Source organism: Arvicola amphibius, chromosome X, assembly GCF_903992535.2.
Source record: "Arvicola amphibius chromosome X, mArvAmp1.2, whole genome shotgun sequence".
NCBI lineage: Eukaryota > Metazoa > Chordata > Mammalia > Rodentia > Cricetidae > Arvicola > Arvicola amphibius.
In genome coordinates, this window is record NC_052065.1 from 98,099,011 (window position 1) to 98,123,398 (window position 24,388).

Consider the following 24,388-nt stretch of genomic DNA (forward strand, 5'->3'; position numbering starts at 1 on the left):
TGTCTTATAACTGAAGAGCCCGCAATACATCTTTTAAATAATCAATCATAAAACATATTATATAATTCTCCAAATCACCATATTTAGGATATGAAAATAACTGCATTTCACTCTCTTCAGGAGACTTTCAGGTAATGAATGGGGATGAAATAAAGTATAAAATTACTAATGTGTACTAATTAATGAGATCATTGATTTTGGAAATACTGTCATCTGATTGATGATTGAAAGCACCGAGTAAGGAATTATGGGGGTGGCTACAATAAAAAGGACAGGATGCCACCACATAACACATTTATCTATTATGGTTACCCAAATCTGAGTCTCTCCTCAAGATAAAAGAGAGTACAACCTACAAAATTGAACCTGAGTCTAATTAAGGTCAGGACTAGCTCTCATTTAAAAAAAAATCATGTGAGTTAGAGGAACAAATTGAATTGCATTAAAAGAAAATAAATCTGGGGCATCTCGACATTTTCTAAAGAAAAAGATTTTGTTCTTCTAGCAGTTAGTGACAAGAAAATAGGAAGGAGCTACTGTGATATAGTGAAAAAGAATATATTTTAAATAAATTTGATGGAATGTCTTTGGACTGTGCTTTCAACATAGCAATGATGAAAAGACACTTGTGGCATAATCAGATGAATGAATACATTCTATTATGTATTTGTAGTTAGATAATAGGAAAGACTCATTGTTATCTTGTTATCTGTGTTAGGTGTGATATAGCATTGTGCCTATATATGGACACATAATTTTCAGAGTTACTATCTGATACACACACACACACACACACACACACACACACACACACACACACACAGACTCAAAGTACTAGAAACCTCATTGAGTACTCAGGGCTAGTGAAATCATGGATCTTTGGAAAACTTACAACTGCCTCTTTACTAAGTACAATCCATAACTACATTCTGTATATTTAGCCTTATATTCACAGATAAATGTAGTCTTGATTCCCATCAAGGAAACTTCTCTTTTCAACAGACAGAGCCCATCACACAAAGCCACAATTTATCAGAATGCATAGTGATGGAGCCAGTCTTAATGGATATATCCACAACACAACTACTGTACCAAAGGCTCAGGGCTCATTTCCAAAGAGGAAGAATAATGATTGTAAAAGCCACAGGGCTGGGTGGTGTTGGCATATGTCTTTAATTCCACCACTCAGCAGATAGATGCAGGTGAATTTCTGGGAGTTTGAGGACAGCTTGATTTACAGAGCTAACTCCAAGACAGTCAGAACTGTTACACAGAGAATCCCTTTATTAAGAAAAATTCATAAAAGAACCAGACGAATAGAATATTTTATATGATATTGTGTCTCCTACAAATGTCAGAAGTTAAAAAGTAGTCTCATCCACATGACTACCTGAACATGAGCTGAACAAGGACAACAACAATAGATGTTCCAAAGCAGGCTGGGAAATCTCATGAACCTTCAACCCCACACAAGGAACTATAGGCAACTAAGAAATGCTGAGAGAGGGAGAAATGGTCTTCTCCAGGGAAGACCACACTAACTGGTTAACCAATATCAAAAAGTTAGCCCTGAAAACATACAAACAAGTAACACACAGATTGAGCAAGTTATATTTAGGAATATATATGCATATACATAAACATAAATACATGCAGCAACAATGAATGAAAAAGAGGGCATGGGTTTGAAACAGAGCAAGAAGGGGTAAATGGGGGCTTTTAGGGAGGAAAGCGAGAGAGTAAATGGTGTAATTATATTATAGTCTCAAACATTAAAAGAAATGAAACATACTATGTAGTTTATGTTCTGGTTTTAATATTTAGGCAAAAGGAAAAACAAGGACAAGTAAAGTAAGTATCAGAAAACACTGACAATTAGGAAACCTGGGTGATGGCTCTGTGAAATTATTATTTCCCCCTGCATTGTATTGAGGGTTAGAACTTTATTTCATTCTCTGTACTGTATTTAGGCTTCGAAGTTTACATTAAGAATTTACAGTGGTTCCCATACCACAAGTTGTAAAAGCCTCATCCCTTATCTTGTAAACTTCACAGGATATGCTCTTTTTGACCTTTTCCATGCTTGCACACATCCAGCTCGTTACTTTCTCAGAGCCTTCAAGTTTGTTTTTCCTTTGCTTGGAGAAGGCTTCCCCCAGAGTCCCACACTTCTCTTCTCACCATTGTGCATTAAACTCAACTGTTACCTCTTTGGAACAGTTGCCCCCAACACTGATCACTAAGAAAGTATCTGTACTTATATTATGGTCAACTATAACATTCAATGGGGGAAGATCTGGAAGGGAATAATTCCTCTCTCTGACATTGTTAAGCTGAGCTAAGTGAGTTGTTTGGGACAATTTGAGCAACTGAGTAGAAGTATAAGTAGACTTGGAATGAACTTCTTACTGGCCATGACAGAGTCACAGAAAGCTGATACACCTGTATTATTAATCCTTCTGATTAAAAATAATGTCCAGATATTTATGGTAATTGTCCACATCCAGCTCAGTGCTTATCAAAGCATGGTTGTTCAATAACATTTTATTGACTAAATGAATGAGTCAGCCCACAACCATTATGAAAAAGTTTGATTAATTGTCCTTTGGCCACTGTCTTGAGTTTGCAGAATTAATACAGAATCCTGTGTGCTTGTAAGTAGGATAAAATAACCTTGTCCAACAAGGGAAAAGTCAAATTTCATGGTTTTAATAGCTCATATTAAGGACTTTATCTGTCCTCTAAGAACCCTTTTAAATTCTTGGTGGAGAAATATAGTTTTTCAGATAGTAGTATTACTGATCTATGAGAAAATAGTTGGAGAAGAGGAGATAGTCGAGATAACACAGCCATCCCTTTCATGGTAGTTTCTCAGATGGTTTGTTTATGTATATTTTATCAGAATGAAAGAGTTTGTCATCATTATAGAACAAATATCCCCATATCTCTTGCCTTACAGTTTTGACAGCTCTCACATACTTTCAACTTCTCTTACTCTTTGAAACTGAGATGGTATGTTGGAAAGTCATAGATTACAGCTTCCTTTAGGATTACTGCTATTTCCGATCATTAAGAAAGTTGTATTCAGGAACCAAGTAGTGATTCTTTCCCATGAATAAAGTATGGGAAGTTTCCTACCCTTCCCACGGCTATCTGAATATATCTTGTAAAAAGAAAAAAAGTGTTCCATAGATCAAGACAAAAAAAATGGTACATAGTGAGACATCATTGTTTTGATCTAGTTCTTTTTCATTATATCCTAATAAATATTCTTATTTTTTCATTTTTATTGATTTTTATTGAGCTATACATTTTTCTCTGTTCCCCTCCCTGCATTTCTCCTCCCCTCCTCCCCTCTCCCATGGTTGCCATGCTCCCAATTTACTCAGGAGATCTTGTCTTCTGCTCTAGTTCTTACTAAACTTAATATCTTGGAGCTAGGGTTGTTTTTCAGTGGTAGAACACAATCCCAGGATATGTAAGACTTTGAATTTTAACCCAGCACTTCCTCAACAAATTATTAGTGAATATCATAAAGTTTATATTTTGAATGAGCTAAAATTATGATATCAGCTGATGATTCGCATATATGTAGTTAAGATTATTTTAAAATATATAATCATTAACCATGCCTTACTTTGAAGCTGATATAACTAAAAAATTGTAATTGTGTATAATTGATGGACTAACTGATTCAAATAGTTATTGGTATTTTTATATCTTCATAACATCACTTGTCCAATTTATTCTTTATCTCCAAAAATATATAAAAGTATGCAACAGAGTACTATGGTTCCTCATAAGATTATATGAATCCTTTGCCTTTCAGTAAAGTCCAACAAATACATGAAAAAAATGTTCAATGTCACTAAGCACAAGGGCAATAAAAATCAAAATTTAGATCTGTAAGTAACAGTACAAAACTTAAAAAGAAAACAAGTTGCCATACTGGTACATACCTGTAATATCACAATTTGGAAATGAAGACAAGAAGATCGTGGCATGAGGTCGGCCTGGTTGGCAAGAACAAGGAAACTTAAAGAGAAAGTAGTGTTACTATATGGCTCAGCAGGTAAAGGTTCTTTAAAACTCAAAGAAGTCAGCCTAACCTGAGTTCAATCCATGTATAGGTGGAAAGAGCACTGATTCCAGAATGTTGTCATCTGACCTCAACTTGCAGGCTTTGGCACCCTTCTTCATATATCACACACAATATATATAATAATAGTTATGATAATAATATAATAATAATAATACCAGTGAAGATATGGAGAAATTGCAACCTTTACATGTTATTTGTGACTATGTAAAAGAATGTGACTGCTATAGAAACTCGTCTTTAAAATATAAACAAAAGCACACATGCTCTAGCAGCCCCACGTTTGGATATGTAACTAAAAGAAATGAAGTCTGCTGAAAAATCATCTGAAGTCTTATATTCATTGAAGTACTATTCCCAAAAATGTGTATACTGTCTAAAAGTCATCAATAGATTAAAGTATAAAGAAAATAGAATATATATATATATATATATATATATATATATATATATATATATATATCATTACCCAGCCTTAACAAAAAAAGATTCTGCATCATATTACAACATAGATGGACTTTGAAAACATTACGCTAAGTACAAGAAGCCAATCACAGAAATACAAGTAGTATGTTTTCACTCGCGCAAGACAGACTTTTTTTTTGGTTTTTTGAGACAGGGTTTCTCTGTAGATTTGGAGCCTGTCCTGGAACTAGCTCTTATAGACTAGGCTGGCCTCAAACTCACAGAGACCTGCCTGCCTCTGTCTCCCAAGTGCTAGGATTAAGGCTGGGCAGTGGTGACATTTTATTTTTTAAAAAACATTCTTTTTTCTATTTTTGAATTTGTTAGATTAAAAAAATATACCAATCCAAGTTCCCACTACCTCCCCTTCTCTCATTCTCTCCACACACCCTCCCACCCTACCCTTATCCACTTCTCAGAAAGGATAAGGCATATTGCTTTGTTGATGGTTTAAGGCCCTCCCTATTATATCTAGACTGAGCAATGTATATATCCAAAGATAATAGGATCCACAAAAGCCAGTACATGCAGTAGGGATAAATCTTGGTGCCATTGCCAGTGGCCCCTCAGTCTGCCCCAGCCATGCAACTCTCAACCACATTCAGAGGGACTAGTTTGTCCTATGCTTGTTCACTTCCAGTCCGGGGGAGTTGGTGAGCTCTCATTAGCTCAGGCAAACTGTTTCAGTGGGTGAACCCATCATGGTCTTGACCTCCTTGCTCATATTCTCATTCCTTCCACTCTTCAACTGGACTGTGGGAGCTTAGTCCATTGCTCCGATGTGGGTCTCTGCCTCTGCCTCTATCAGTTGCTGGATGAAGGTTATACAGTGATATTTAAGATAATCATCAGTCAGACTACAGGGCAAGTCAAGATGGGCCCCCTCTCCTCTATTGCTTAGGGACTTAGGCAAGGTCATCCTTGTGGATTCCTGGGAATTTCTCTAGAGCCAGGTTTCTGCTAACCCTATAATGGCTCCCTCAATCAAGATATCTTTCTCCTTGCTCTTATCTTTGAAAGACAGACATTTTCAAAAGTATGCATATGTGTGTGTCTCTGTGTGGGGAATATATACATGAATGTAGGTGGTCATGAAAAATAAAATATGAGTTTTAGTGGGTTTTGCTGAATGTTTTTAAATCTAGCTATTTTGCCACTTCAAATGCTGTTCTTATCCTATCCCCATGTTTTGGTTCTAGTTATTGGAAGTTTTGTTGATGGGATTCATTGCCTGCTACTTATACATGTCCCTATGGATAGTCACTTTTGTGGATAAGGAATGAAAAGGTCTCGAATTTTGGTAGTGTATGAAGAAAGGCTAGAATTGTACAGTGATGAGAGGCTACAGCGTTTTTCAAAAGTTTTACAGAAATGATAAATGTGTGAGGGATCTTCTTAGACCCGTTTACTGGAATTGGCAGGGGATCTCTCTGAAGAACTGTGATGTACATATTGGTCTTGGCAGAAGATCAACATTACAGTAGCATTAATAATTAACTGCCATATTTATATCTGAAAAAATATATAGATTCTATGTGACTTTGTAGTTTTGAAATTCTTATGGCCTCTACTAAAACCTAGGAGAAAAATGGTTTTACTTTCTACAGTTTTACACTTTGCAAACAAAATAATGAACCATTGAGACATGAATAGTGTTATAATATTATTTCTGACTTCATCAATTACTATATTTTCTCCTTTATCAGTTTGATTTCTGATACCAAAACTGTAAGGTCTGCCTTCCTCTGCCTTTGGAGTATGGGGATTAAAGGCATGTACCAGTATATCCTGCTCATCTCTTTAGTTAATAATCAATCACAAATCCCCTGTGGTAATTCGAGAGCACTCCATCAGTTGAAATATTAGAACTATGGTAATAAGGATGGTTAATTGTTACAATAAGAAGTGAAGAATGGGGTTTTTGGACCATGCTTTCAAAATTCTATCTTATTTGACTCTATGATTAAATAGTGACTAAGAGCTTTCACTGCATAGAGAAGAAAATGCATGCTGAATTTTCAAACCAGAAAGTTTTTATTAAGGGTGTGATGTCACTTCAGAAATGACAGAGAAAAATATGTTCCAAAGAAATAAATAATCTGAATGCTATAATTCCTTATAATATCCAGCCTTAGCGAAACACCTGTAATCTAAATTCTCAATAGCCAAAGTAGTAGCTGGAATTCTCTGCCTCAACAACACCAAAGTCTTCAGAGCGGATAGTTGAGACCAAGTCGTACCAATGAAGGCTGTTGGGACTAATGAGTCCTGGCCTTCAGCTAGATGTTGGGATTAATGAGTCCTGGCCTTCAGCTGCTCTTCCCTCTTAGAACCTTCTAATTGAAGTTATTAAAAGCTGTGCCTAGCTTAGAGGATCAGAGGATGGGATTTTCACCTGCTGGCCATTGACTGCAGTGTATTTAAGCCTACATGGTGCTAATAAAGAAGGGCTTTTGGTATCAGTGATTGAAGGTCTGTGTGTCGGTCTGTCTCTGCATGGTATTCTCAACCTCCAGCCCCTTTTCCGAAGCTCGCGAACTGGGGTCTAGCGGATAGAGTGCAGACCGGGGCCGCGGTGCACGGCAGAAGGCTAGACATGCATTTATGTTTTCTGGAAGGGAAAGGCTTGTAGTGTTATTCAGTTTACACTAGGAAAAGAAAATCCCTTTCTATGCAAATTTGATGCATAAAGTTCTGTCACAGAAGAGTTAAGGTGAGGTGGCCTATTCCCCAAGGTAGTCAGAGTCCTGCCTTTGCAACGCTGAAGACTTTTGGGGGAATGTCCTCTTCTTGCTCTGTTTGTGTGTCTGTTGTGTCTACTACAGAAATATTACCATATTATTTGCTTTGGAAACCACAGACGTCAGCACTTCAGTATATACTTTCACATTTCAGGGTTGTTTAGGTCTGTGTTTCCTCCGCTTGTGTTCAACTGCCTCAGTAACATGTTTTTCTTTTAGCTTCCTGTGTTTCCCTACAGCATCTAGCATATGCCTGCTCATGTATAAGGTGCTGGATTAAATCATTGATTAATCAATGTGCTTTGATGAAAAATGATTTGGAATGACAGGAACTACATGAAAATTTGAGAAAACCAATGTGACATTTTAACGTCCTGAAGGATGTGTCATTTGAATGTCTGATCAATGGGGACTCTTTCTTCAATTCATCATCTTCCTATTATTGACCAGCAGCATACACCATGAACGGTGCTGCAGAGAATCTTGTTTTAGGAGCATACAACTGTCAGTAATGTTATAAAACTATTGTCAGAATTTACCAAACTGTGGTTTTTTTTGTTTGTTATGACAAGTTCTATTCACGTTTAGTTTTACAAAATTCCAAATTTTCGTGTAGTTTTAGGTTCAGTCGAGTTCATTTGGGATGCTTCCTATCTGTATGAATATGACAGAATTATCTTCCTTCAGCTATTATCTTAACTAATTCTGATAGAATATGTGATGGTTAATTATACATATCAACTCCGAATAGCACAATCTCAGTTGTACTTAATATAGAAAAAAAAAAAGATGCGCTCCTCCTTCACCACCACGTTCATTTAGAGTGCCTCATTACAATGCCCCATACAAAGCAGATAACCCTGTTAAAGCTAATTAGTTTCACAAACCCACTCTCACATCCCAATTTTTCTTTGTGTTCCTGGGTCTGAATCAGAACTACTGCCTCATTAGTTGTAAGGACTATCATTTGCATTAAAATACCAGGGCATGGAGGAAAGCAGTCTGGAAAAGGACTCAATTGTCTAAAAGAATGAGAGTCTTATGATTTTCACAAGGGCATTGCATAGACTAACAGCGGTCTTGGCCTGACTATGGCATTTTCAACTTCAGCTTAATTTTAGCCTTGATTGTGATATATGAATTTAAAATACCCTGTCTCTTTTCTACTTTAGTTCTCCTGCAGTTTGTAACTGCCTCACTTATAGTGTTCACTTAGGTATCCCTGCAAGCTACCACTTTCTGCATACTACTGTAAGTGGCAGTATAACACAGTTATTTGTTATTCTCAGCCCTGCAAAGAAACAACTTTCATTGTTTTGGGTTTTTTTAATTTTTTTTTTTTTTTGCTTCTGTGACCCCAGTTTGGCGGTGAGTATTGGGCATGTTTCATGCTAGATCTGAATGCCTTCCGTTTTAGCTGCAGAAGTCATACTCTTCCTCCCAAGCTTGCTAGATCTTGTCATTAATATTGCTGTGCTATAATCAGTGCTTTCATTGAAAATAAAGATAATGATTCTATATTTAAAGTATTAAGGGCAGACTTTTTATTCATTATATGTATATAAGCTATATCTTTTCATAGACTTGGCTTCTATAAATATTAAACAGATGTTCACACCCTCATTTTTTAAATACTTACTAAAACCAGTTAAAGCCATATATTTGAATAGAAAACTAGCTTTTTCAAGTATAACTACCACCGATTATTTTTCTTAATTATTAGTGTTGATTCTCATGAATTTAAACACAAATATAACACATGCTTCTTGAAACAATCTTCAAGCAATTCAAGGGTGTGAAAAAGAAATTAAAACCTGTCATATCCCACCCATTTAAACAGTCCCAGTTTATAGGTAATAGATATTGTTCTTTTACAGAATATTTTTATGTTCACATGCTTATACTGAGACAATGATCTATATAATACATGCTACCTGTCCATTTGTCACTTAGTGATACAGGATATTAGCCTTCTAGGTATGATAGTGCTTGTGTTTAAGTGAGTCTTATATAATTTTCTAATGATGTATCTCATTTTTACATCATTGTCGTCCATTCAGCTCATCACATACTCTATAGTTATATGGTTATATAAGACATAAATTTTAAAGAGTTGTTTTGATTTTTTATTAAAAATGACCTGTGTTACATCTTTTTTTTTTCTGGCAATGTCTTTTATTATATAACACTATCAAAGATACTTTTAGATTAGCAGGTAAAAAACTTATATTTTCAGTGGCACCATGTGTTCTTTTTAAAAATATACTTTGATTTATTTAACACAAATTTAAACTTTATTCTTTGTTTTTGGAGGCAGGATCTCACCCCATAGCTCAAATTGTCCTGAAACGAATTATGTATCTCAGGATAAACTTGAACTCAAGATCCTCTTATCTCAGCCTCCCAAGTACTGGGATTTATAGGTGTGTACCAACCAGCCCTAGCTTTTAGACAGTATTCCTCTTATTTCACTATTATTAACGTTATCATTCAGATTCATTACCCTGCATTTCTACTGTTGAGAAATAAAGTACAGCAAGCTTGTTGACTTAAAATGAGATAAATTAATTATTGTACAATTTCAAAACACCATTTACTAGGGAAAGATCTACTTCCACACATCCTGATGTTAGTAGCAGAGTAATTTAGTTTGTGGTCATAAGGCTGAGCTCATGGGTTACTTACTGACTACAAGTACTCCTAGCTAATGACTGTATTGTCCTTCATAAGGCGACTCCCTCACATACAGAATGTCTCTGAAGTTAAGAAGGGCTTAATCTCATTTAATAAAGCTAATCTCATTTGGATAATCTTCATTTAAATTGATTACAAAATCAACTGATTAGTAGCATGATAGTGGATATGTTTTCTTTTGCAGTAGTTCACTTTTATTTATGGTTTTATTTTTTTATTTTTTTATTTTTTTTTTTTGGTTTTTTCGAGACAGGGTTTCTCTACCGCCCGGCTTATTTATGGTTTTAATTTCTATGGTTTCAATCATCTCTGTTCAATTGTGGTCTAAAAATGATGGATTAAAAACTCCAGAAATAAACAATTCTTATATTTTAAGCCAGGCAACGTTCTGTCTGAATGATGTGATGAAAGCTCACACTGTTTTACTCCAGCCTGACCAAGATGTTATTCACAAGTTCATACTATAAAATATAGTTGTTATCACAATATACCTGACAATCATGCCATTTCATCTGAATACTGCAGAAATAAAAATTAAAATGACATTCATGAAGTCCAGTGTGACTCTTATTGCAGTTATTTTAGATAAATATCTGTTGCACTTGGAAGTTAAGGGAACCTTTTTCAACTTGGGAATCTTGAAAGGTTTTCTTTTTCTCTAGTTTTATGCATGAATGTAAGGCAGAAAAGATGCACACACACCACAGCACACATGAGGAGGTCATCGAACAACAGAAGGAGTTGGATCTAGCCTTTTACCTTGGATGGAACTCAGGTCCTCAGGCTTAAGAGCAAGTTCCTTCAGATGTTGAGTCTTCTCGCAGGTCCCCAAACCATGCTTTTATTACTGTATTCACCTAAAGAGATTGCCTTGGAAGATCACAACGTTTCCACCACCTTGACATTTAGGCCCCCAACCTCTTCCAGATCCTTAAACTTACCAGTTCAAAGAGAATGAGGAAATTCCCACCAGACCCCAATCTAAACAAAGTTGAAAAAAAAAAACTGAAATTTTTCCCAGGAGACAACCGTATGCAGAAATGTGCTGTGACCTAGTGGTCCTTTCCTTGCCTAGCAAGTTGGAACAAGTTTGAAGTGGCATTTCTCCCCTCTGGGAATCACGGTCACGTTTAAAGTCCTCTCTTGATTATTTTTCAGCACACTGGAAGCTTTGTGGGTGTTCCCAGAGTTAAACTGCACCCTTTCATCATCAGTTAACACACAAGGCTGGCTGGCGAACCAGGGCTGAAAATCGATACTCACTTTGTTGAAGGCTTAAAGAAGACTGTGGCTTCGTTTCATTTCAGCCTGTAGCTCAGAGACTCTTTGTGGACAGTATTCTAGGCCTGCTTTTCTTTACCATAAGAAAGCAGCTGCTGGAGGACCACCTCCGTCTGCTTCATTACTACTTTGTAATCATGTTGTAGGTAGAAATTGTTGTGATTTGCAGTACAGACCTGGTACGGTTCCACGGATATCAAGGTGTAGCCGTCACAGGGCACCAGCGGCTTTTCTGGTTCATCAGCCCATTAGAATTGCTTGATTATCTGTATCTTTGTATTCTTCGTGGGTGGTGTGAGCTTCTAAGTGCCCCACACAGTGGCCCTGTGGGCCTTCTAGGAGATTTTGTTTTGTCTGATTTTCTGATTGGACATGGTGGTCCTCAACCTAAATTCCAGATATTCAGTTTCCTGACTAAGGGATGCCAGAGGAGATGATCTATAGCACCACCCACAGACCTCAGTCTGGCTTGGAATATTGAGACAATGTCTCAGCTGTAAATTTGAGATCCTGTTGAGCAGTCTCCTGAATGCCATGGCTTCTAACTTTATTAATTTGAATCTACAAATTCATAGGATTGAAAATCACAAGCATAATTAGGTTACGTAATTGTTTAAATTCTCAAATATTCTCTTTACAGGCTTGTCTTTATTTATTTCCTGGAAATGATTGCTCTTTCTCTTCTTCCACTGACACTATAGTATTTCCCATCCACCAATGTTATATATATATAACATCATACGTCATGTACCTCTTGCCAGTGACTTTTCTCATGAACATGTTCTTGAGGTTCATTCAAGTTTCTGGGTTTACTTTCCTTTTTTTTTTTTTTTCTGCTCAGTCGTGTCTCTTAGTATGAACAGATAATTTTGTTAAGAGTTCACCTGTTAGAAGATATTTGGAACGTTTTCATTTTGGAGAAGGTATGAAAACCCCTCTATGAACATCAATTCATGTATTTTGTTCTGTAGATATGTTTTCATTCTCTTGGTTATATACCCAGGAGTGGAACTGCTGGTTTGGGGGCAATTTCCCTGGAATAACTTGACAGACTTATTTTCCAAGGCAAGGAAATCATTTTATCTATCTACCAGCAGTATGATATATGAAGCTTCCAATTTCTCTCATCTTTGTCAGCACTTAGTGTGGTCTGTGATCATCATCATTATCACCATCATCATTGTCATCAGTATCTTAGTGGATGTAAAGTAGTATGGCTGTACAGTAATGATTTGCATTTCTTTACTAAGTAATGATGATGAATATTTTTTGTGCTTTTTGGCCATTTATATAACTTCTTTTGATACAGCCAATGGTTGTTCAAAGATGAAAAAAATCAGTTTTCTTCAGGGATGAGCACTATAATAGCTGATCCTAGATAAAATGCTCAGCCTTAAATGCTTGTGCATATGGGCAAAACTAATTTGACTCAATTCAAATTAAATGCATATGTGTGTGTGTGTATAAAACAATAATATTTATAGAAGAGCAGGAAAGGAATTTGAGACAGTGTTGGGGGGGGGGGGGGCGGGAGACCACACAGGAGGTGGAGGGAGGAGAGGTAGAGATAAAAATGATGTAAATACAGGACTTACACAAGAAATTCTGAAAAATAGTGTAAAATTGCCTCAGATACGTATTTAAAACAAGATAGACTTAAATTGCCTCAGAGACATATTTAAAATAAGATAGACTTGACCCTGAAGTCACTTATTTATTCATTCATTGTATAATTTCACTCTGGAGCCTAAGATAGACATGTATTTGTGATATCTCTGCTTTAGTTTGCCACGTGCTAGGATTCTGGGCATATTTTCTCACATTTTATAGCTAAATTTTAAAAATATCTATAAACATTTTCTTAAATTATGTAACACCTTGGAAATAACTGCATTCTTGGTGTAATATTTAAAGATGGAGTATTGATTTTCCAATTTAATTTTCATTATTTTTCTCATTATCATTATCTGACTACAGAACTTTTTTACATATTGAGATTACAATCCAATTTGCAGTTATTTTAATGTATTGTTTGTTACTATCAAAGTTTCAGCATTAAGAATATTGGCATTTCACACTCTGCCTGCATCATCTTTGAAAAGGCTTATGTTAATCAAAAATCTGCATTGATTTTTGCTTTTGCGGTCTTAACTCCTATGTAATTGCACACCCAAGAGAAGTTCCTTTTTTTTTCCTTTTAGAAGAAAAACAAATATATCTAGATGAATATCTTTCTATCTAAAAGGATAAATATTAAGTAGAAAGCATGGAGGTATATTTAAATATATACTTTGAAAGAAAGATAACCTTCTCAGGGTTGCACAAGATTTTTTCGAATGAACATGTGATTTATTAAATAAACTGCAATCATGCGTCATTAACAAAATCGCTGGTTCCTCAAATTTGTATTAATATAAATTGAAATATTCATAGTACACTAAGAGTAACATTACTTATGTCTGCAAAATTTCATATATGCCTTAAAAATTTATTTCAAGTGCATGAAGCTTCAGTAAATAGTGCTGATGGTCAGTTTCAAAATGATCTCTCCAGAAATGCTCCTGCCTCTGTACACACTTGGCCAATGGCATCTGACAGAAGTTAAAATACTACCGAGATTATATTATAAATGACAACTTGCCTTCTATTTGTGATCTTTTTTTGTAAATACAATATCTTACACAAGAGCATAACTTGCTGGTAACCGTCACATGTGATGATTGTAAATGGATTCTTCAGAGATTATCTCTCTAGTCACAAGCTTGACTGCCACCTTCTGGGAGTCCAGGGTTAAACCACCCTTCTTAGCTGGGCAGAAATCCCTGGTTAGAGGAAGCCTTGTGGGGCAATACATAGAACTTTCAGATGCCAAGTTTTCTAGTAACTTGCTACACAGCAGTAGATAACTAATAAAAATATTACAGCTTTAAACATTTCAAAGAACTTTTAGAATGGGAGCAAAACATTTGGTACAAGTTTGAAACATTACATTCATTCTAATTTTGTAGGTCGATTAGGAAAACCTTATATGGTGGTGTCATTTCCCCCCCCATTTTTAAAAGTAATTTATTTGTTTTACCTCTCAGCAGCAGCCTCCCCTCTATCTCCCTCCAAATCCCTCCCCCACCTCTCCCTTCCCAATCCAAAACACCTCTTCTTCGATCTCCATCCGGAAAAATGCAAGTCTCCTATGAGTATCAATAAGACATGGCATATCAAGTTGCAGTATGGCTAGGCAGGTGGTGCCATTCTAATATCATAGGAATGGACACGTGTCCACAAAATCTTATAATCTTTTTGTGTGTAAAACAGGAGTTGAATTTGTATCCCGAGTAGTTTTTAAGAAAATATTTATTTATTCATTCATTCATTCATTTGTGTGTGTGTGTGTGTGTGTGTGTGTGTGTGTGTGTGTGTGCGCGCGCGCATGCGCATATGCCATGGTGTACATGTGGATATGTGGCTATTAAGAGACAGTTTTTGGGAAATGATTCTCTCTTCCTCATCCATTGTGCTATTTCCCTGGTCCTCAGTCTAGTCGTGAACTTTATGTTCAGAGTGGCCTTGGAATTGTATCACTTCTCTGCCTCAAACTCCTAAGTGATAAAATTGTACCCAGGCCTCAACCCAACTCCAGAACTAAATACTTAAATAAATATTCTTATGGACTCTGATGATTTCTATTCTCAGCCATGTTGGTGCTGAGAACCAAACCCTAGTCCACTGTAAGAGCAGCACCTGTTATTAACCATTGAGCCGTCTCTCTAACCTCAGAGAGTGCCATTGAGGGATGTTTTGAAAACTGGAGTATGGGGGACGGCTTGTAGTTTTTCATTGTCACAATGCTTGGGGTTGATTTCAACATTCAGTAAGGCAAAGGGAATCCTGAGGTAATCGAGGCTCTGCAATGTACCTTGAGACGAGGTAAAGACCAATTTCACTTCTACGTTTAAGGCCGAGCAAATTTTTGCAGGGCACTCATTCATATCACCTGTTTCCTGGAAACTAGGAAAGGAACTGTCTTCTGGTTTCCGTTTCACAAAAATGCCACTCTCTGCTATATGACCTTCCTAAAACAGCAGGAAATTTTTGAAAAGTCAACCCACATGAGTGGCTCTCAGCTGAGTATGGATCCTTGTGCCAAGAGTAACAATCAAATGAGATTCATACAGAGGTTCTAAGAACTTCTAGAATGTTGGTAATGCTGTGTGAGCTGTCTCTCAGGCTGTAAAATTTAGCATCTCATTTCTGTAGGAGCCAGTCCTGGACCGCTTCCAGCATGGTGTCCTTCCTGCTGGCACTTAATTCCGGATAAAAACTCACTTCTGTTGGAACTGCTTGCTTCTTTATTCCTTCTATATCAAACCAAGTAAAAAAGAGCCTAGCTGGCAACACTAAGTTCATCACTGATGATTCACAAAACATTACGACAAAGCACTTTTCTCCTGTGTCACAAGCAACTTTCATATCCCTCCCCCAGAAGGAACATCTAAAATGGAGACAAAAATCATAAAATTATCTGGCCCTCAAATGTAGCACTGATTACATAGGAATGGAAAGTGTTTTCACACGATGTTAACCTTTCAGAAATTCTGCTACTTTGAAAATCAAGGGAAGATTATGTTTTAGTTTGTTTGCTTTTGAACTTAATCTATGCTTACATACTGTTGCTGAGCATTATATTATCACTGCCTATCTATATTTGTGACATCTGAGCTGTTGATAAAATCTGTACTTGTAGTTTCCACATATATGGCGATGTTTTTCATTTTCATGATGATTCTGTGGCTGTGTTTCTTTAGACTTTGAAGTTTTCAAGCTAAATGTAAGTAGTGTTATGGTTCTTTAATATTTGCTTATCTTAAATCCACACCTCTTCATTTTAAGTGCAAGCACCTGACTACTTCATTAAGTCTTCTATTATACACATGCCCAATGTTTGATTTTAATGAAACCCTGTGTGTAGATGGATTATAGTTTTATAATTCCCCATTTTAGAATCAGAGGGAATTATAAAAATACTAAGACGAAGCAATATATTGATCTGATAGAGGCAAGATGGCGACTCTCCAGCTGCGTAATAATACTGCTTGAGCAGCAATTTGCATCTGTGAATTCCAACCATAGACTAGTAAGTATGAACCCTGAGAGATGAGCTCAGAAATCTAGCTCAGTAAACTATTTGATTTTAGGAGTTCCTTATATATGATGGAAATTAGCTCATCCGTGGTTTGTAATATTTTCTCCCACTCCTTATATTGTTCCTCCTTTGCTGTGTAGCAGTTTCTTACTGTGAAGAAATTCTGCTTCTGTGCTTTTACTTTTGTGGCCTGTACTTTTTGCGTTATTGGCAAATGCTCACTGGCAAGATATTTGGCAGGAGAGCATTCCCTCTATGCTCTCATGCAGTGAAATTACAGTTCAAAAACCAAAGAAACAAAGCAAAAAGAAACAAGAAAACATTCAAAGGTGGTGGTTATATTTATTTCTTAGATTGTGGTAATAACTCATGTGCATATATATGTCCAAACTCATCTAACAATAATATGCCAACAACGCTGGAGGGAGGTTAAATGTTAAGATAATCTTGATTCAGTCCTTCTAAAAGCAGTTAATGAGCTGGCTTCTGGGAAATATGAATTCTGATGTCATCCCCTTCTGCTTTTATATTCATGTGCTATCTTCCTCATATTGAAATAAATTAGTCCTCCAATCCTTTATTTTTTTAATACCTTCCACTGGGTCATTCATCTCTGTCTACAATTATGCTAAAGGAGTCTGTGGCTTGAAGAAGACCTTATCTAACCTTGTTTTCCTCTTCAAACTGCACTTTATCACTTACATCTTCTTCCTTCCTGAGTGTCTTGAAAGGACTGTGTATCATCTCTTATCACTGCTAACATTTCTCTGTTCTCAGTGACTAGTAATGCATCTTCTGCCCTCACCATTTTCATGAAAATGCTCTTTCAAACTACTGTGACATTGCAACAGCGTCTTCTCAGCTCCCGTCCTGCTGAATTCCTGTGTAGTCTTGTATGCTTTTATGTTTCTATTAGCATTTATTAACTATACGTAAACATAGGCTTCATTACTACATCTTCATACATTATGCTATACACCTTTGAGTATCTCTTCCTACTGGAACTCTTTTCTTTTGCTTGCTTTCTACAGGATTAAACTCTCCTGGTTCTTATCTTTCTCATTATCTCTTACTCGTTTCTTCTATTTCATCACAGATCTTTTTGAAAGAACATTTTTTTTTTCTATATGTGTTGGGTCATTAGCCTTTTCAGAGAATTCAGTCCTATACTCTCATATGTCATTGGTATTTATTTATATATAAAATTATCCTTATAGAACTTCAGTATTTTGTGTCTAAAATTGAACCCATCTTTCCTCAAGCCAGCTACTATTCATTTTTTTTTCTAGGTCAGTGCTATAGTTTGAATATGAAATGTATGTCACAGGATCATGCTTTGAAATATTGTCTCCAGGACAGTGTTTTGGAAAACTTCAGAACATGACATAGATGAGGCCTAGTTAGCAAAATTAGGTTGTTAGGGGTGGGACTTAGTGTTGCGGGAGCTCCTTCTGCTCCTTTAGCCAATAGCCGCTGAGATACCAGCCCATTGGGGCGTGGTCTCTCTTTTTAAAAATGCAGCCACTTCCCTCCGCTCTCTCTCTGGCTTCCGGCTCCGCTTCTGACGACTAGGCTCCCTTCCTGATTGCGCAGAGGGCTGTTGTCTGGGACGGTGATCTGTAAGTTTTTTCCCCTTTAAATAAATAACCATTCTATTAATCATAATTCCAAACTGGTGTGGGATTGTTTGTGATTTACACCATCAACTTAGGAGGTTATTCTCACTATGGGCTCCAGCTTCATCTTTAGCTTTCTGGTCTGTCATAGTACAATGACTCTATCTCATATGTGTGTGTGTGTGTGTGTGTGTGTGTGTGTGTGTTTTATCATTTAATTATTAATCTGCTTCATAAAAGGCAAAGAAACAAATCTTAACTGTCATTCCAAAATGAACTACCAATTACCTTTGAGAATATCTCTTGAAATAGTCCTGTTTGCAGCAGAATAAGAAAATCCTTTTCTTTGGAAGTACATAGTTGTGTTAGTTATAGGGATTTTCATTTTATATTTTTCCATTTATGGATAATTTACAAATATTTACTGAGTTATTCAAAGATAAATGGTCTCTCCCCTTAGTTTTGTGGCAACTTAAATATTCAAGATAGAAATATTTCCATCACTATTCTTACACTTATGTTGGACAAACACTGTGTGTTTTAAGTGGTTGTATGTGAGTCAAAGGTTCTGCACACCCTCTAACTTGTTTATTACTCAAATTCAGTAAAAGGTCATGGCTAATAAGAAGAATGCAGCTATGTTTTCCTTGTCAGTTTTCAGGGCATTCTTGAGGACAGTTCATAGTAAAGGAGAAACATTTAGAACTGGAGAGGAAAATGAGGTGGAGGATCCGTGGAGAGAGATGGTTATGTGAAGAAGAGGGTGGTGGCAGTGTGTGCTGGGAAAGCAGCTTCTCTGAATCCTCTTGTCTTCTGCATGTCATCAGATGCCGTCAGATCCTAGAGACAGGCACTTCCTTTAACCAAAACCAAGAAGGTCTAAACAAGCCAGCAAGCCCCATCTGAACACAGTACAATCAGGAAGATCCCAGTTCTCGTAGTGCAAACACTACCACCGTTAGTTCACACTCTATCATGGTTTCTAGGCTTCTCAACTTGACTTTATCCTCTGGCCTCTTTCCAGATTACATTCATTACACTTTGCTCCATATCTCAGTCCCTTCCTTTCTTTTGTTTTCTTTGACCTGCTGTTAAAAATACCTGTGATCCCTGCTCACTAACAGCAGCTGAAGCAGTGGTGGTCAAGCACCAGGATGCAGGCATATCTATAAATGGTACATAAAGGTCAAAAGATGAATTTTCATAAAGGAAGATTGCCAATAGACTAACAATGAGTGTGACATGTTGTCATTTGTTTATTAGAACTGAACAAGCAATAAGTCCTTCAAATTCCTCCCTTTGGCATACCTCCTCTCTCACTGCACCTCAGCAATTCCTCACTAGGCATACTATACTTGCCTTGTCACGAGCATTGTCACAGAATTGAAACTATACTCTTTCATCAATCATGCTGCTCAAAAAGAATAATGTTTTCATTGCTTTTGATAAATGAGCCTATCATCTCAGTTAAATCAAACCTGCACACTGACAAAATGCTTTAGTATGTATTTATCCACATGCTATAGAGTGCTTGTTGTTCTCGGCATGCTAACGGAACGTCTGCAGAAACCGGTGACATGACTTGAACCTTCAAAATCCTGACTGTCTTCTTGGTTTGACTGACCACACAATGGGAATTCTTTATTAAGTAAAATTATCAACAAATGTCAGTTGATTTTTATAACAATTTGGGCCCCTACTAAAGGCTAAAATCACTAGTGGTGGCAATTAATGTGATGAGTTCTGATGGACCAGACTTTGCAAAGTTATGTCATGAGACCATGTAAGTCATTAATTTTGCAAGAGGGAAAAAGGAAAGGAACAATACTGAACCATGGTGCCCTCTAAATGCCAAGGGGTAAATTCTGACTTGCAATCAACACCACTTTGTGATTAGGCAGGATGTCCCAGGCTTAGCATTTTTGCATGTGTTCTTGCATGTTATTATCCTAAGAGCTCTGTGACCATACTAGTGCTCAGAAGGATTATGTAAGTAGATCAAAGTTACTCAGCTGGAAATTGATTGCCTAGATTCGAATACTTTATTTCTGACTCTGAATCCAGTTCTTACTTTGATTATCATCATCCAAACAGAAAGGAAACCTGGGGAAGGAACTCAGCAACAGAATATTGAAAGCTGAAAGTAAAAATACAGCTGAGAATCCAGCAATGTAAGAAGAGACCATCTATTAAATTTAGACAACTAATAGTGTGTGTTTTTCAGGAAGGAAGCCAGCTAGCAGATACATGCTAATTCTCACATGAGGAGAGCACTTGTGGAAAGAAACTTCAGAAGCATTTTGAAATTCTTTACATTCAAGATTAAACACAAATTATTCAGGTTACAGTGTTTTCTTTGGTAAGTTATGATTAGTGCCTTTGTCTAATAATGATGTGAGGAAATTGAATTCACAGTAATGTGACTTCTATTTGTAATATACATTCCTTTTGCATTCTGACAACTTGAAGTCTGTCACCAAGAAAAAAGGAAAATAATTAACAATCACCAGTGGGAGTTTAATATTTTAATTCTCCAGCTATTGTGCAAAATGTTTTGTGCAATAGATTCAATTAGTCATAAAATGGGGAATCAGAATAATGCACCTACGTTACAGAGTCTTTGAAACATTCACTGCAGGTAGAAATTGAAGGGTAGATGCTATAGTTTTGTGCAAGTGTTTTAAGGGAGTTCAGATACTGAAAGTTTTTCAAACAAAGTATTCTTCATACAGAGAGGAAAATAGTAAAATAATAAAATATGTAGAATTAACAGAATAAAATTTTAGATAATAATTATTAAAGTATTTTTTAAGTTTGAGTAAAATTTATAAATAAATGTATAAACTGAAACTTGTCTATCTCACTGGGCAACAAATAAAATATAATGAGAAATGATAACCTGTAATTTTTTTGTCAAAGTATGACAAAGGGTTAAAACATTTAATATGCAGGGAAAATTGATAAATTATAAAGTTTGAAACAAAACAGAGTATGACAAAGGAATGTAAATACAAGTAAATGTTTCAGAAGTTAGTTTAAAAAGAAGGAAGGAAAGAAAGAAATAAAGAAAAGAAAGAAAGGAAGCAAGGAAGGAAGGAAGGAAGGAAGGAAGGAAGGAAGGAAGGAAGGAAGGAAGGAAGTTAGTTCTTGGAAATAAACGTGCCATGAGTTTAATATTCCCTAATTTAGATATGAAAATAGAAATAAAAGTAGACCACATATAGAGCTACATCTTGTCATCCTTGCATCTGAGAGACTGAGTAGTCATGAGGAACAGGAATTTGAGGCTAGCCTACACTACATAGTAAGGCCTTGTCTCAACCTGTGTCAGGAGTGGATTACTTCTTGTAGAGTCATCCATTGATCAAAGGGGTCCCATGGGACCCCTATAATACCACAAGCTATTGCCAAATTTATTTATTGTTCTCTACAACTTGATGCTAAGATCCTATGCTGAAGTAAACACTTATTTATGTCATCAAACAGAAAAGTCAAGTTTGTGCTCAATTAGAAGCTTTACCCCTACTGACTAGCATCTGTGGTGCTGAAAGGTACTCTGCACACTGCCAGAGGAGAAAGGTACTCACTAGTATCACACCGGTGCAAACATGACCTACATTAGTGACCTGCAAGATATACTGATGCAATATAGGCACAAGTATTATATGAGGACCCAACCACTTATTTTTAGGGGTGGGATTGAGAAAGGGTTTCTTTGTAGCTTTGAAGCCTGTCCTGGAATTAGCTCTTGTAGACCAGGCTGGCCTTGAACTCACAGAGATTTGTTTGCCTCTGCCTCCTTAGTGCTGGGATTAAAGGCATGCACCACCACCACCTGGCTTCAAGCACTTTTAATAATTGTAAATAAGGCCCATGTCATGAGACAAAACCCATATCTGATTCTGTTAAAGTAGTCAATAATCTGTGAGATTAAACAAAACCTAGGCATAGAGAAAAACCTATTATTATTATTTTTGTAATAAAATATAGCAATTAAATGACTTCTAATTACATATTGCTATACTCATAGATGATGCTTATCTCATCCCTCATCAGAGAAGCTTCATCTTGTAGTAGATGAGAATTAACACAGAACCCAACATCTGAACAATGTTCCGAGAGTACAAGACTTTAGAGTACTCACTCTTAAATGGGATGTCTCCATCTAAGCTCCCCCACCAAGGCTCAGGGATCATACAGAAGAGGAGGCAGAAAGATTGTGTTAGCCAGAAGGGATGGAGGACATCAAGGAAACAGTGTCTTCCAGATATAGGATAGGTGCATATAGGAACTTACAAAGGCTGTGAGAACATGCATAAGACCTGCCTAGCTTCAAGTTGGATGGGAAACAAAGTACCATTTACAATTTGTACCTGTTGGCAAAGGAAAATCAGTTTTCTCAAATGAAATGCCACTCTGTATATCAACTACACTCCAGGGCAGACCCCATGCTTCAAAATAGTTGCCTAACACAAAATTAACTATTTTTGTGGACTTTTTATTTCATTTTGTTTTGTTTTTGGCCTTTTGTCTTATTGTTTTGCTTGCTTGTTTCTTTTCATTTTGTGTGTGTGCATCTGTGTGTGTGTCTGTGTGTGTGTGCACGTGCATGCACGTGTGTGAATGGTCATGTGTGTGTTTATCTGTTTGTGGTTGAAAGAGAGGAAGAACATAAAGTTGTATGAGGAGGAGGTTGGGGGATATGGAAGGACTTGGGGGAGTGGAAAAACATGATAAAATATATTTTATGAAAAAAGAGTTACATGGAAAATTAAACAAACATCCTGAATAAATAAAGAGGATGAAATCAGAAAGGCACAGGCATGTTCAAGAAGATCAGTTACTGTTCTAATTAGAGATAGAATAGAGACAAATCTGATAGGAAAGCCAAAGATATAACTGGGTTTCAATTTTAGATGCAGGCAAAAGTTACTGAAAATTTGATTTAATTTGATTGAGTTTTTAATCCATTAAATTCAATGGATAAAAAAGGCCAATGACCTTACCAGTATGCAGGGACAGAGATGCATCTATATACCAATCAGCTTGTTAGTAAACCAATACAAGTGACAAATCTTTACAGGGTAAAAGTACTTCCTCTTTTTTCTTTTCAAAACAAAAACTCTGAACCTAATCTCCTTTGTTTAGCTTTTTTTTTTCTGACCAATATCCATAACAACTTGAATCAACACTCTAAACAGAGACAAACATCCATAATCCATTTTTTGGGAATGTGGGTGTAGTTTTCTAGGCTACCTCTTGTTGACTGGGGGCACTGATAATCTTATGGGGACCTAAAAAAATTAGGGTTATGGACAAGTCCTGACTGGAATATTCTGTGAAGCTTGATCATCTCAGCCAGTAGTCTTGAGGCTGTCCTGGAAGTAGATCACAGAGGAAACTCCAACAGAGGTCCTCTGAAATCTTGCATCATCTGGGCCATCTGCTCCTATTGGAGATTTTTCAGAGGGTCTTCCTTCTTCAAACCTGATTTTTTTTAACCCAGAATGAATCCACAGCCTCTCATTTCTTGTGAAAACAGAAGCAAAACTTCTTCTCCAAGGTAACATATCCTTAGACTAAAATTTTTAAGTCAAAGCATTTTCAAAATATTTATGTTGGATTAATCAAACAGCATTTATAATCAAATATCTTTCAGCAGCTGTTGTTCCTTCCTCAGCTGTCAAACAATTCAAAGACAACACGGTAACATACAGTATCCAGATTCTCTGTGTATTTTCCATCTTTACATGGCTTTATTTTAAACTCTATTTCTCTTTTTTAGTTTTTGGGTTTTTTTGGCCCAGGGTTTCTCTGTGTATTTTTGGCTGGGAACTCACTCTGTAGACCATCTGTCCTTGAACTCTGCCTCCCAAGTCCTGCGATTAAAGGTGTGTGCCACGACACTCAACTAATCTCTCTCTCTCTCTCTCTCTCTCTCTCTCTCTCTCTCTCTCTCTCAATTTTATCCTTTGTCTTTCCTCTCCCAAGCCTACATATATTTTTAACTACACTGTAAATCATTTAGAGGTTTTCTTTGTCTGAATCTACATTTACTGTATCTCTCTCTTTTTCTGACCATATGCATCTTTAATTTGCTAAGCAATATGGCTATGAGCTTTGTCAGATGGATCCATCCCATTCCTTAGCTTTCTGAGAGTTTAGCTTCATGGCGGAGATACTAGTTGGAGTCATTTTTATTGACACAACTCTATGGAGTTTCAAGGTCCCTGCTACCACCTGGCTATTCATAAACACTGTAGTGAGAAGGCGATCAGGCCCACTTTTCATCCTGCCCAGCTCCCGCATGGCGAGCTTTACACCCGAAATAACAACACACAAATTATATTCA